This window comes from Sceloporus undulatus, chromosome 1, assembly GCF_019175285.1.
Source record: "Sceloporus undulatus isolate JIND9_A2432 ecotype Alabama chromosome 1, SceUnd_v1.1, whole genome shotgun sequence".
Taxonomy (NCBI): domain Eukaryota; kingdom Metazoa; phylum Chordata; class Lepidosauria; order Squamata; family Phrynosomatidae; genus Sceloporus; species Sceloporus undulatus.
Genome location: NC_056522.1, coordinates 366,578,227 through 366,591,804, shown reverse-complemented (window position 1 = coordinate 366,591,804; position 13,578 = coordinate 366,578,227). Strand labels below are relative to the sequence as shown.

General features: G+C 40.7%; 1 protein-coding gene across 1 annotated transcript in view; it reads right to left on the bottom strand.

Moving 5' to 3' along the window:
* The window catches only part of LOC121927157 (protein AHNAK2-like), a 113,064-nt gene that overhangs the window by 36,821 nt on the left and 62,665 nt on the right, over positions 1-13,578 (bottom strand). Inside the window, 2 exon segments of the mRNA XM_042460763.1 lie at positions 1,877-1,975; positions 4,649-4,716. The gene's annotated coding sequence lies outside the window, so the exon portion shown is untranslated.

Here is a 13,578-nt window from a genome sequence, read left to right as displayed (position 1 = left end):
CATAGGTAATGATACCACTGGGTGAATGTGCCTTCTTTTTTTCTTTTCAAACTATGGGAACCCTAGGGAACGGTGAAATGGTGTCAGGATCATGGTCCAGACATGGCCATATTTTATTATGATGTTTGGGCATAATTGTGTTAATGCTGGATGATGGGTTAAGTCATCATATTGGTGATACTGGGAAAGAGAAAAGATTACATGTATCATTACTGGCCTGGAATAATGAGCAAATACTTTATGTAGGGAGGATGTCTGAACTGTAAGTCACTAAGGCTGTTTTTGTGGGAATCCATCGTTTGGTATGGAGGGGAAAAGAAAGGTCAGACCTGGGAAAAGAATATGTTTTGAATTGCTGACAGATGGGGTGAAGGCTTTTGCAATGGATGGACTGTTTGAACTCTAAGGATACTGGTGTAACTGGGAAACTCCTCAGTCTGAACAATAACTATGTACTGTGATCAGCTGTACTTGCTGAACAAGAGGCTATACAGACCACCCCTTTTAGTGCCAGATCAGGGCTGCGGCTACTGCATGCTGTGGCCCCAATCTTGCCTTTCTGTAGTGCAAAAAGGAACCGCAAAAAGTGGCTCCTTTCTGTGCCATGAAAGGGCACTGTAGCACTCCTTTGGTGCTGCATCATCTAGACTAACTGGCTCACCTGCTGTGACGGTGCCCATCATGTGGTGCGGTGCTGTGCATCATGCCAGCCTAGGGGCGGAGTTGGAGTGTGTGTCATATCGATGCCATGCCCCGACTCCGCACCAAGGATGGCCTTAATGGCCAGTCTGCACATCTCCTCAAGTTTTTTTGAAACTGCTGAAGGTTTGTGTTCCTGGATTTAGCCTGTACATTACAGATGAAGGGAAGGAACACTTTTCTATCCTGTTCTTCATACTCCCAATCTACCAGTTATATAGCACCAGATCCACTTTGGCAGAAAGTACAGTTTTGCTGCCACTGTACAACATGAAACTCTTTCCAAACCCTACACCAGAGCACTATAGTAGGTTTTCCCCAGGAAAATTCACCAGGCCCCAACAATTGTACTGTTCTGATGCGTGGAAAGGACATTTTAATTTAATTTAATTAGTTATGGCAATAAGTAATGTGGGCTTGGATTTAATGGCTGATGTTGCAACATGGCTATTGCTCAGCCCAGCATAGTGAGCCAAGCCCTGAAATCAGGCTAAATCTTTGGGGATGGGGTGGAAGTTAAAGAATATTTGGGTGGGTTTAAGGCCCCTTCATTTGAAAGATAAAGTGTTCCAGATCCTCCACCCAATTTACAATATATTGCCATAAAAAACAGTGGCATTGTTGCCTTCAACAATTTAGTGGTTTTTTCCTTTGAAATTTTCAGGTGGCTGGTGCCCTCTTTTGGTCATTCAGTATTACTTTTGGCTTTAACTTCAATTGACTAAGGAAAGCAAAAACAATTACATCAACATTTTGAGAGAAGTGAGAATACGGACTAGTCTACCCATAAGTGTATTATGTGAATTGCTGTGGATTTTCACACATTCACATTGACACTTAATTGTCTTAACTTTCTTGCACAAATCTGCATCTGTTTGCTCTCCCTCTGCTGAAAATATGCAGCCACGTGAATCCATGCAAAGCAGATAGATGGCCACATGTTTGATAATGCACATCCTCACAGATACTTGTGGATACTCCGGTAAAAACCACATATTCTTTTTCAGCAGAGTTTATGGAGTTTTTCACCCTCTGTAAAAATGCCCAAATTTCTCCAAATCATGTGTGGCTGAATTTATTTGATTCAAATGAGGAATATTTTAATTGTGTAGACAAGCCCTCAGTCATGAGATGAACAGAATAATATAAAACCAAATCGCTTTGCTTCAAGTCTTGCCTTTTTGTTAAAATATTCGTCTTCTATGCAGTATTCGTAAACTGGAGAAGATCCTTGTGGTCTTGGTCGTATATTTTCAGTTGTCACTTCATCATTGACCTGCAAAAATGGAATAAAATTTTAATTAGCCAACAGGTGCCTTCTATTACTATTAATTACTACTGGCTGGAGGAGCTGCAGCTTCCCTGCAGTCCATCTGTCTTGGTCCAGGCCTGAGAGGGAGAGAAGAACTGCTGAATCTGACCCCCTTCCCCACCACCATTCCTTTCTCCTATATAAATAAAGCTTAATAATAATAATAATAATAATAATAATAATAATAATAATAATAGGGGAATATATTGACTTTATTTCATCACCTTTCCACCATGAAAAGTTAAAAAGCCTATGATATGGAGTTCAGAGGGAGTTGACTGAGAGCCTGAATTGGAAGATGTATGTGGATCATGGAGCTATGTCTCCATAACTATGGGGCAAAACAGACAGTGGGTAAGAGGCGGCTTGCCGCTCCCCCTTTGCTCGCTGGGTTGGGGCCTCAGCAACCACATACCATGCCCCCAACCCAGCCTTTTCCCGATGAAATAACTGCTCCCTTTTGTGCACCACAGAAATGCTGTGGATCCATCGCACATGTGGTCAGCCATGCTGCTTCCCAGCGGACTGGGAGCATGCTGCTGTCTGAACGCCATGCCCCCAATCTTCTGGGAAGCCGGATCTTTTTGACCATCTGTTTTGCCTCTATATCTCCCACTTATTGCATACCTTCAAGTAATTTCTGACATGATGACTCTAAGATGAACTCATCTTTATTTCTTGTCAAGATTTGTTCAGAGGGGGTTTGCCTTTGCTTTCCTCTGAGGTTGAGAAAATGTGGCTTGCTCAAAGTCACCTGGTGGGTTTTTACGGCTGAACAAGGGATTTGAATCCTGATTTCCAGAGCCATACCCTAATGCTGAAACCACTACGCTACACTGGTTATCCTAGGAAGAACACACCTCTAGATACTGTATATATTATGAATAGGAATGATGAAATTGCAAGGCTGACATTCCCACCCTTTGACTTTCCCAGATGAATATACTCTGTCTTTAATTCTTGGATTTCAAGGGTGACCAGATGGCCTAGCCACAAAGGGGGACAGGCACCTCAAAATGTAGGACATTCAAGAAAAATCTATATTTTTCTTGAAATAAAAGCTAAAATAAAAAGGCAAATAAAAGGTAAAAACACTAATGTAAATATAATTTTTTTTGTATGGTTTATTTGCAGCTATATTACATTTACTGAACTTTAATATGTACTCAGATGTATTTTTATGATGAACTTTGTTAAAATGCCTTGTTGGCTTGCAATATACTTATAGAACTCTGAGGAAGACAAATGCTTAAAATTGTGCTTTACTAGCAACAAATCCTTGATTGAATCTACATTTAAATCATTCCCTTTCTTTCTCAATTGTGCTGGAATTAAGGGGGAAAAACCTCTTTCAACATTTGCATCGTGTCCCTCAAGCAGCCCATTGCCTAACACATTTGCTGTCCATTTCCTTTCCAAGAAGAAAATGCACCCCTAGCTCTGGGTGCAAGTCGTGTCTGCTGCTCCTCCTAGGAAGAAAGAATTTTAGAAGGATCTATCCTACCCTCCTATTTGCAGCAAGAACAGGCTGCCAAATAAATGGATTTCTTGCGGGGAACAGCAAACATGGAGCTAATCAATGTGGTTCTTAGTGATGCTCTAAATGGAGGACATTTTGGAATTTTTCCTTGATAGAAGGTTGTCCTGGAAAAGGAGGACATCTGGTTGCCCTGGTTCTGATTACTCTTGAACACCTCAAAAAGAAAGAACCTTATTGTAGAGATGGGCTTACACTGAGGAGCAGAACCCATCTCAATTGTAAAGCAACTTACTTTCTGCTGGACAGGGACCTAGCCAAGGGGGGGGGTTCTTGGGGTCCGGACCCCCCCTTCCATTAGAAAAATGAATGGTGCGTGCTGCTGCGCCGCCACGCCCAAGCCCCATTATAATGGTGGCACTTAGTTTGGACCCCCCCCTTCCTAAAATCCTGGTTACGTCCCTGTGCTGGATGCTCAAGAACAGCGAGAATGTAACTACACAGTGTTACACCAGACAAATGCTGCTGATCTCAGAAGCCCCCAGGCTGCTTTTGCACCCTGAGGAGACAAGGAGAAATGGAGACGAGGGAATTGTCTCCATGCATCCCCGCATTCCCAATGATAGTGTATATACTCTGGCAGAGTTCAATGCTCCAACAGTATGCTACTTGCATGTAGGTCTGAAACATGAATTTGTAACATGTAGAATATGCATGCTCAGAGCTTCGACTAGCAAGCAGGGTGACCAGATGTCATAACTGAGAGAGAAGACAAAACACCACAAAATGTAGGACATTCAAGAAAGATGTAGGCCATTACAAAATAAAAGCTAAAAGCTCTCACATAAATATAAATGCATGTTTTTTAGTCCTGTTCAGAATGGAGGTCATTTTGAAATTCCTCCTGGACAGAAGGTTGAAATGTAGGATGTGTCCTGGAAAAGGAGGATACAGCATTGTTTATTTTGGACATCTGGGGGAGGTTCAGCGGAGGCTTCCCAAAATAACTGCAGATCTCTTCTGTTCCAGTTTAGAGGAGGAAATGGATCCATTAGGTTTATGATTCAAGTTCAGGTTCAGTTTGCGTTCCTGAAACACAAAGCTTAGGGGCCTCTGAATTTCAAATAATGGAAGGTTTAAAAGCACTGAGTGTCACTTACAGAATCATCTTCTGCATCGGCCTCCCCATCTGCCTCAGTGTCTTCTGGTCTCAGCTGTCTCCCAGAAGCTGGAATATACAAAGAAACCAATCAAACAGTTGTCCCATCCATTATATCATGGAAAACACATGATAAACCTCACAGGGAAGCTGTTTACTTTCTCTTGCATCTTAACCTAGGTGAGCAACGACAGCTGAGGAGCTTGCAGGCACAACTCTGTAACTCTGGTCACTAAGGTTGCTAGTTCAGGATTGTACCAATGTTGAGTATGGCCGCTGGTGATGTCATTAACTTTCAACCACAATTGCTTATGACTTGTCCTTCAAACACACACATTGACTGCATCTACACTGCAGAATTAATGCAGTTTGATAACACTTTAACTGCTGTGGCTCACTGCTATGAAACTCTGGGATTTGTACTTCTGTGAGACCTTTAGTTTTCTCTGTCAGAGAACTCTGGTCCCAGAACAAACCACAAATCCCAGGATCCCACAGAATGGAGCCATGACAATTAAAGTAGTGTGAAACTCCATTAATTCTGTAGAGCGAACATGTCTTCCTCTTTGGAAATTAAGACAGATGTCTTAGAGGGGATTATGCCTCCTCACTTACCTAGGGAGTCAGAACAAGGAAGAAGCAACTTGTTCCTAGCTGGAAGGTGGAAGCAGAGCAGAGTGGAAGGTGATCCATGATGTTACAATAACTGGCAACGGGGGCATCTACACTGTAGAAATAATGCAGTTTGACACAACTTTAATTACGATGGCTTCATCCTACATAATCCTGGGATTTGTAACTTGGTGAGGCACCAGCACTCATGGGCAGAGAAAGCTAAAGACTTGGTTATAATGACAAACCCCCGATTTGATAGGAGTACAGCACTTACAGTGGTGTTTAATTGCATTATTTCTACAGTGTAGATGCATCCAGGGAAGAAGGAAGCTAGCTAGGTAAATTCATGGACAGTCTTTGCAAGCTGCAAACTCCAAAGGAATTAAGCCTTGCAAATTATACCAAGCTGCTGCTTTTGTAGCTGAGCTGGAGATTTGCAGACAGCTCTTTCCTCTTGCCTGCAGCTTAGTCCCCTAAAACTGGAGAATCTGTACCCTTGTCAGAAAGTGGCAAAACCACCTCTAAATATTCCTTGCCTAAGAAACCCTATGAAATTTGTTGGGTTGCCATAAATTGATAGGTGACTTGAAGACATGTACGCTGAGATTTGAGATTCTGCTTTGAGATGGCCCAGGGCAGGCCCTGAGATGTGGCAACCCTCCTAGTGAATGAGTGGAGCAGTGGTGTGCCTAGTTGCATTTCAACTGCTCTAAGGCACCTGTGGAAAAAGGAACAGCCCCAGTCCACAGCATAAAGTTTCCCCTGCATCCCCCAGTATTCAAGAGCAGGCTGAATGTGCTTGGATGCAGCAGTGATGGAGCTACACACACAATCCCTTTGGCTGTTGTTGAATGCTCATATCAAATATTGCAGAAGTAGATAGTAAATATGTCCTTCTGAAATAAAAAAAAATCCAGACAGTGGCACCACCAGGAGACATGTCACCAACAAGGTGCCAACCCATGGATGTTGTGACTGGAATCCTGTTGGTTGCACTCAACTAGAGTAGACTTAGTGAATCATTGTTGAAAGACGAGTTAACACATTGGTAAATCCAGCTGATCACTTACTTCAATTTATTTATTTGCTTTGGGGTAACAACAAGATTTAGGGCATGCTACACTGGTTTGAACACTGGATCACAACTCTGGAGACTAGGGTTAAAATCTCCACTTTGCCATGGAAATGTACTAGGTGACCTGGGCAAGGCACACACTCTCAGCCTTAGAAGAAGGCAAAGGCAAATCTCTACTGAACAGATCTTGCCAAGAAAACCCCCAAGAGGTTTGCTACAGGGTTGTTATAAGTCAGAAATGATTTGGAGGCATACAACAGCAAGGTAAAAAATTGTGGATAATGAATTACAGCCTTTCATGAAGATTGGTTGGGGTGCGTGCATTTTCCAAACTGAGGGATTTTGAGGAGAAAAAAAAAAAGAAATAATTCAAATGTTACATTTTGTACTCAATTCCAATTTGATGTTTTCTCACCAAAATTTTTGGAACAGGTCGAGGTATCCTCCTGGCCCTATGGAAGAAATTTGATCTGCTCTTTCTGACCTACTTCTCTATAATCAACATCACTGACATTGTGCCAATATAACCAACATTTTGCATTCAAAAAAGATGATGCTTGTGACCTGAATTTCACCTCACATGAAAAATAGTATGTTTCTGCTTATTTTGCACAATTTGTTCTAGTTCTACTAATCATTAGGATGGATGAGAGATTATGAAGATCACTGAAGAGTTCCCTCCTGGCTGGTCTTATTCAGACATCCTTTTGTTCTCTGAAATTTGACGGACATTGTTCATATACTCTCAAACCTTCTTCCAACACCACAAGGGCCAGAAAAGGAGCAACACTTTGAACTGTGATTGTATTTAATGAGAGAGTTAAGCATTTGCCACTAAAAATCTGAGAATTATAGGTGCTTAATCTTGGTTCAATTATTCCCTCTACTTTCTTTCATGTTTAAGGGCTGTTTGACAGTGGAACAACTCCCTCAGATTGTAGTGGAGTCTCCTTCCTTGGAGGTCTTTAAACAGAGGCTGGATGGCCATCTGTCGGGGATGCTTTGATTGAGATTTCCTGCATGGCAGGGGGTTGGCCTGGATGGCCCTTGTGGTCTTTTCCAACTCTATGATTCTATGATTCTATTGAAGACAACAACAAATTTTCAAAAATAAAGATGCAAATGTGAATTTTTAAAATACATACACAGTCCAGAAAAATATCTGATCAGAACACAGCCCTGTGCTCTTTGGGTCAGAGTCAGTGAAAATCCTGTTGGGGACAGTAAAGAACTTTGGAGATTTATTATTATTATTATTATTATTATTATTATTATTATTATTATTATTATCCAGAATGGCCAGTGTATGTCTTTGTAAGCTAGTGTGGGGTAGTGGTTTGAGGGTTGGACTAGGACTCTGGACACCAGGGTTAGATTCTTGCTTGGATGGAAACCCACTGGGTGACCTTGGGCAAGTCACACTCTTTCATCCTCAGAGGAAGGCAAAGGCAAATGCTCTTTGAACAAATCTTACTAAGAGAACACTGTGTACATGGAATATATGGTATATGGAAAATGTGTACAGATTTCTATATGGAAGTCAAAAACAAAGTCAAGAAACTGGGATATTTTAAAAACAGTTGAAAAGTTGGGATGACAGAGGACTAACTGAGACTGTCCCTGTCAAATCAGGACATATACTCCATATATATATATATATATATATATATATATATATATATATATGCCAAAACAAAGACAAAACTGCCACTGGCAAATGTTTATTGTCATCTTGGATCCAGAAGTAGAGCTATGAGCCAGTGGGCTTTTTGGTAGGATGTGGGACTTAGCCACAGCAGATGCCTGAGATACTGACTACTGAGACCAAACAGCCAACCACATATTGCATGAAAAAATGTCTTTATGTGTGAGATTGTTTCATAGTCTTATGATGTTAAAATGTTCTTCCCATCTGTGTCCCTCCTACAGTATTCTTTCAAAGTTATTCCCTTGTTTTGAAAGTGGTCCAGTGGCCACTGGAAATAGTTGCAGAGATGAATGCCATCGTGTTTGTGAAAAGTGGGTTGAGACAAAGCATCTATTGTCCAGGATTTATGAAAGAGGGAAGGAAACATTTGGAAACTCTGGCAGCATGAAAAGGGACCAGTGGCAAAGTCTCTCCATCCAGTTCTTTTACTTAGGTAAACAAGGAAGTTCTGCTTAAGCTGGGATTTGTGCCCGTACATCTGTTTTTTCAGAAGCTTGTTCTTAGTAACTTGTGAAGTGAGCTGCTACTGCTAAGTTAGATCTAGTAATTTTTCAGGCCACAGAATAGCACAGTTGATGGAGGAAACACCGCTTATATTGAGGGAAATGAAACATGGTGAAGTTCACATTCCTTATGAGACTCACAAAGAAACTGAGGCTGAGAGAGTATGGCCCAACATCACCCAGTGGGTTCACATGGCCAATCTGGGAATGGAACCCTAGCCTCCAGAGCCGTAGTCCAACATTCATATCACCATGCCATGCTGGTTCTCCACTTATCAGTGTAGTGGGTTGTATTTATCGTAATGTTTTGAACTCCACTACTTTTTTCCCCTAGCAATTTTAACATTCAAGAGTCTGGAACACTATATGTAGTTTCTCTCCCTATATAAACTGTACTGAGTTGATGATTCTGGTAGACCTCATCTTAAGGACTTGTTGAAGTTGTCTCAATAAATGCTTTTGAGATTATTTATTTGCATTTCTATGGATCCCTAAATAATCTCAATGCATGTTTTCTCTTGGAATTAACTTATTCCCATTGATTGGTATACGAGAAAGAAAAGAGACCAAATTGATGTGCACCTTAAGTGTGGAAGGAGCTTCATCCCTAGATAGGTTCACCTATTGTTTTCTCCTTTATCATTTGGAGGAGGAAGGCTTCCCCCAACCTGGTATTCTCCAGACTTTTTGGACTTCAACTCCTATGAGCCTAAGGCTGCATGGTCAATGCTTCAGATGTCCGAGAGTTGCAGTCCTAAATGGTGAGAAGACACCATTCTGGGGATGCACTAGGAGACACTTCAATCAAGTTTATCTTGGTCAATAGTACTGTATTTTCTGGCGTATAAGACTACTTTTTAACCCAGGAAAATCTTCTCAAAAGTCGGGGGTCGTCTTATATGCCGGGTGTCATCCTATAGGTGCTGAAACTTCTGAGCCAGACTGGAGAATCTGCAGTTGCCGCATATGTAACTGAAGGGCGGAGCAAACTGAAGGGCCTGGGGTATGGAAAAAAAGCCATGTTTGCAATACCGCTCTGATAGTCTTGGAGACAGGGAGGGCTGGGCAGGCAAGGAGAGCTGACCAATCCAAGCAGGCTTTGTATACAATACGTTTCCTGCTAAATATCTGCATGTCATAAGCCTTTGAATTAAAATTACCATATTGAAATAAAATCTCATGTTTTTAAATTTTTATTTGATGTGCGTTGGAAGAGGGGTAGTCTTATACAGCAAGTATATCCCAAACTCTATATTTTAACTGGAAAAGTTGGGGGTTGTCTTATACGCCGGAAAATATGGTACCTGTTTAATTTTATGTTGGGATTTCACTGCTGGCTGATATTTTCTGGGTGGTTTTTACTTTCCAGCATCTCCTGATCTATTAGCATTGGCCACTGAACTGCTTTTTAACAGCTGTTTTAGCCTTTTTAATTTTTGGTAATTATTTTTACTACAGTACTCTTTTTATTTTGTTTTTTCTCCATTATGATTATTTTCATGGATCCTGTAAGACTTTGTGAAGGCCTTGTTTGGTTGAAAGACGAGAAGACATTTTTCCAGATAAATAACTGAGACTGATTTTTACTTCCAGCACAGAAACTGGCCATCACCATGATATTATACCCCCTTCCTAGTGGTTAGAGCACATCCATCAAATACTAGATCAAAGGAGCAGGGAACAGAGAAAGGCAAGGGGATACAGAGAATAAGTAGAGCAGGTCCGTTTTCTTTTCTGCTTATGACTAATTTGTCAGTTTCCACCTCCTGTGTCTGAAACATCCTTGGATTGAAACCATTGTCCTTAGGCTCTAAAGAAGAGAGGCTGATTCTCCTAAAACAGGTGGAGCTACTACATCTAAGACTGAGATCCTACATCAGGGAATGCATTTCACAAACCTCTCTTTGGTCTAGTTTGCACTGCAGAAACACTGCAGTATGACATTGCTTTAATTTGTCATGGCTCAATGCTATGAAATTCTGGGATCTGTAGATTTGTGAGATATTTAGCCTTCTCTGCTAGAGAGCAATGGTGCCACAACAAAAACAAATCCCAGAATTTCACAGGATGGAGACTTGCCTTCAACCATGTATAACATATACATATACATATACTGTATCTAAATGTATTTAGGCTGAGTGCATGATATTGTAATTTAAAGGTATAATTTTAATTTTGCTAGTTGTTTATGTCACAACTATCACCCTTACATTCAGTAATATACAAGAATTACAATTAATGTGTTAACATTAGTACAAAAAACATTACTAAGAATTCTATATGGAGTGGGATGGAAGGAGATCAATGTGCATCAGGGGTGACACCATGAGTTACTGCAACGGGTGACACAAACCCTAATGATGCCACTGGAGCCTTGATAGTTAAAGTGGAGTCAAACTGTATTATTTCTTCAATAGAGATCAAACCTTTATGGAGCTATGTATTCCTGAAACTAGCAGCACTTGTGTAGAATGGCAGTGCTAGACAACTGATGGGACATCCCAATCAGGGACGTAGCTAGGATTTTAGGAAGGGGGGGGGTCCAGACTAAGTGCCACCATTATAATGGGGCTTGAGTGCGGTGGCGCAGCAGCACATACCATTCATTTTTCTAATGGAAGGGGGGGTCCGGACCCCCAGATCCCCCCCCTTGGCTACGTCCCTGTCCCAATGCCCAAATTATTATACTTGCGCATTTGCATCTGCATGCACAAAGTCACCACATATACAACTCCACTGTGGCACATTTGAACTGAATGCAGATATCATGCATCAGATGAAAATGTCCAACTGCTTTTGTATATGGGAACTACAGCACATGGGATTTGGGCCCATATTCTGCAGTGACTTAAAGTGTAATGCTACAATTGCCAATAGTAAGAATTTGGCCCAACCCTTATTGTGTGCATTGAGTTCTGGACCTGGAGCAGCACATCCTCACCTAGTTTTAAAAATGCACCCCCTGAGTTCAGTGGGTCCAGGCGAATGTTGCCATCTACATAAAAGCACACGTTCTGCTGTGAAACTGCATCCTCATCTATCACTAACTGGAAGCCAACTTCCATTGTCAGCAAGTCTTCCTTGTTTGAGCCAGGCTGCATTCTCTCTCTCTCCCCCCGTCTCTTTGGCACAGATAAATGCCAATCGATAATGCAAAAATGAAAATTTTCTAATCAAAAGCATACCTCTGCAGTATTTTACACTTCTATTTTTTCATTGAGATTCCCTCCTTTGCCAAATTTAATAGCAATAAAAAAGCAAAGGATGTACTTAATTGCTTTATTTCCCCTAAGTGCATCATTTGGCTCAAGCAACCTTTGTCCATCCATCTGCTAAATGTGCTGTCTCTATGGTCTAAACAATACAAAAATAGTTATCTTGCTTGATGACATCAACATCAGTTTATTTCAATATCTCTTCCATTTTCCCCACAGAGCTCCTGATCTTCAGATCCAGTTACAAATGGAAGCAGTTACCTAATGCTGCATTAAAATAGTACAAAGCACAATATTTTGATAGCTCCTAGACTTCCAGTTCCCAAAACAAGTCCCAATGGACTTGCTTTCTGAAACTACAGTCCTCAGGGTTTTTTTGTGGGGTTTTTTTTGAGCATCTGATCCTACTTGTGCTAAATCACCACAGCTAAAATCTCAATATGAGCTGATTAGAGGACTGTATTATTTAAACACAAAAGTAGGTCTAGATAAAAGAAGGAAAGCAGCGTGAGACATTCTCGGCTTTTTTTCATTTATTTTCTTCCTCTTGCACGGATAGTTGCAAACTTTCCAAATGTGATAAACTGAGACAGCATCACAACATTGCATTGTTCACTTCTCCAAAGTTCAAGAACGGTTACGTACAGGGGAATTGCATATATCCAGATAAAATAGCTATGTTTGCAATTCTTATACATATGCATTTGAGAGTATGTTCCGCTGAACTCAAGGGGACTTACCTTTGAGTAGAGAATTTCAAAGTTGCACCAGTTGTAATTTAATGGGAATCCAACCATGTTTTTATACAAAGAGGAGCATCAGTCATCCTTTGGCTATGCCAAAAGTAAAAGACTACATGGTTTTGAAAGGTTTACACTTCAGTTTTCCTACTGTGAAATTACCATCTAATTATAGGTAACCAGTTAGAAGCTGAAATATGGCAGGAAATGCCACGGTTTCTCTTAATGTAAATTTGGTCTGCATCTCTTCTTCCTGCCACCCTCTCTGTATTATCATCTGCCCATTATTTTCTCCACATTATTAACCAGAAAACATGCAAGAATTACTGGCTTTGTCCCATGAAGGAACTGATACGACTTAATAACTTCATCAGCATTTGGATTAGGGCTTGGAAGGAATTTAGTTATCTATAGTAATACTTAATTATCCAAGAGTGTTCCACTTTCATTACTCAGAAAAGTGGCTACTTAGTTTCTTTGAATAATAAAAGTGGAACATTATTGGATTTTATGATGAGGGAAAATAAAATAACTATTAGTATAATGAGTAACGGTGTCTAATTACTTTTGGAAATTATCTATTAAGGGTATTCTGGCAGGTTTCCCCCCCCCCAGGTTTTATACCATATCAATCCTAAGATTTTTTCTTCCTTGAGAAAGCGGTAGTAACTAAAGGAAAAGCAATGCAGTGGAACAAAGATTTCTAGCATTGCAAGGAACAATGGCAAAGGAGTAATTTCCAAACACGGCACTGAGTAACAACCATTCAAAAAGCAACTTTCCAAGCTCTAGCTGTGGTTATTCAATGGGCTGCGCACTGAATATATTGCTTGACTTCTGTAATTGAGCCTATAAACAATTCCTGCTTTACTGCCCATCCCGCCACATTTAGATTCTGATCCAAGTTCCAAACGGACATCCAAGAGGTGTGTGCCTCCCACTGAAAGACAGATGGGAAAAAATTATACTTGTGGAATGTCTCCTTTCACAGTATTTTTAAACAAAATGAAAGGTTAGCTGTTTTGATGATAAGACAAGTGCTAAAACTGACCTTTAATTCTCACAAAGCATTCTT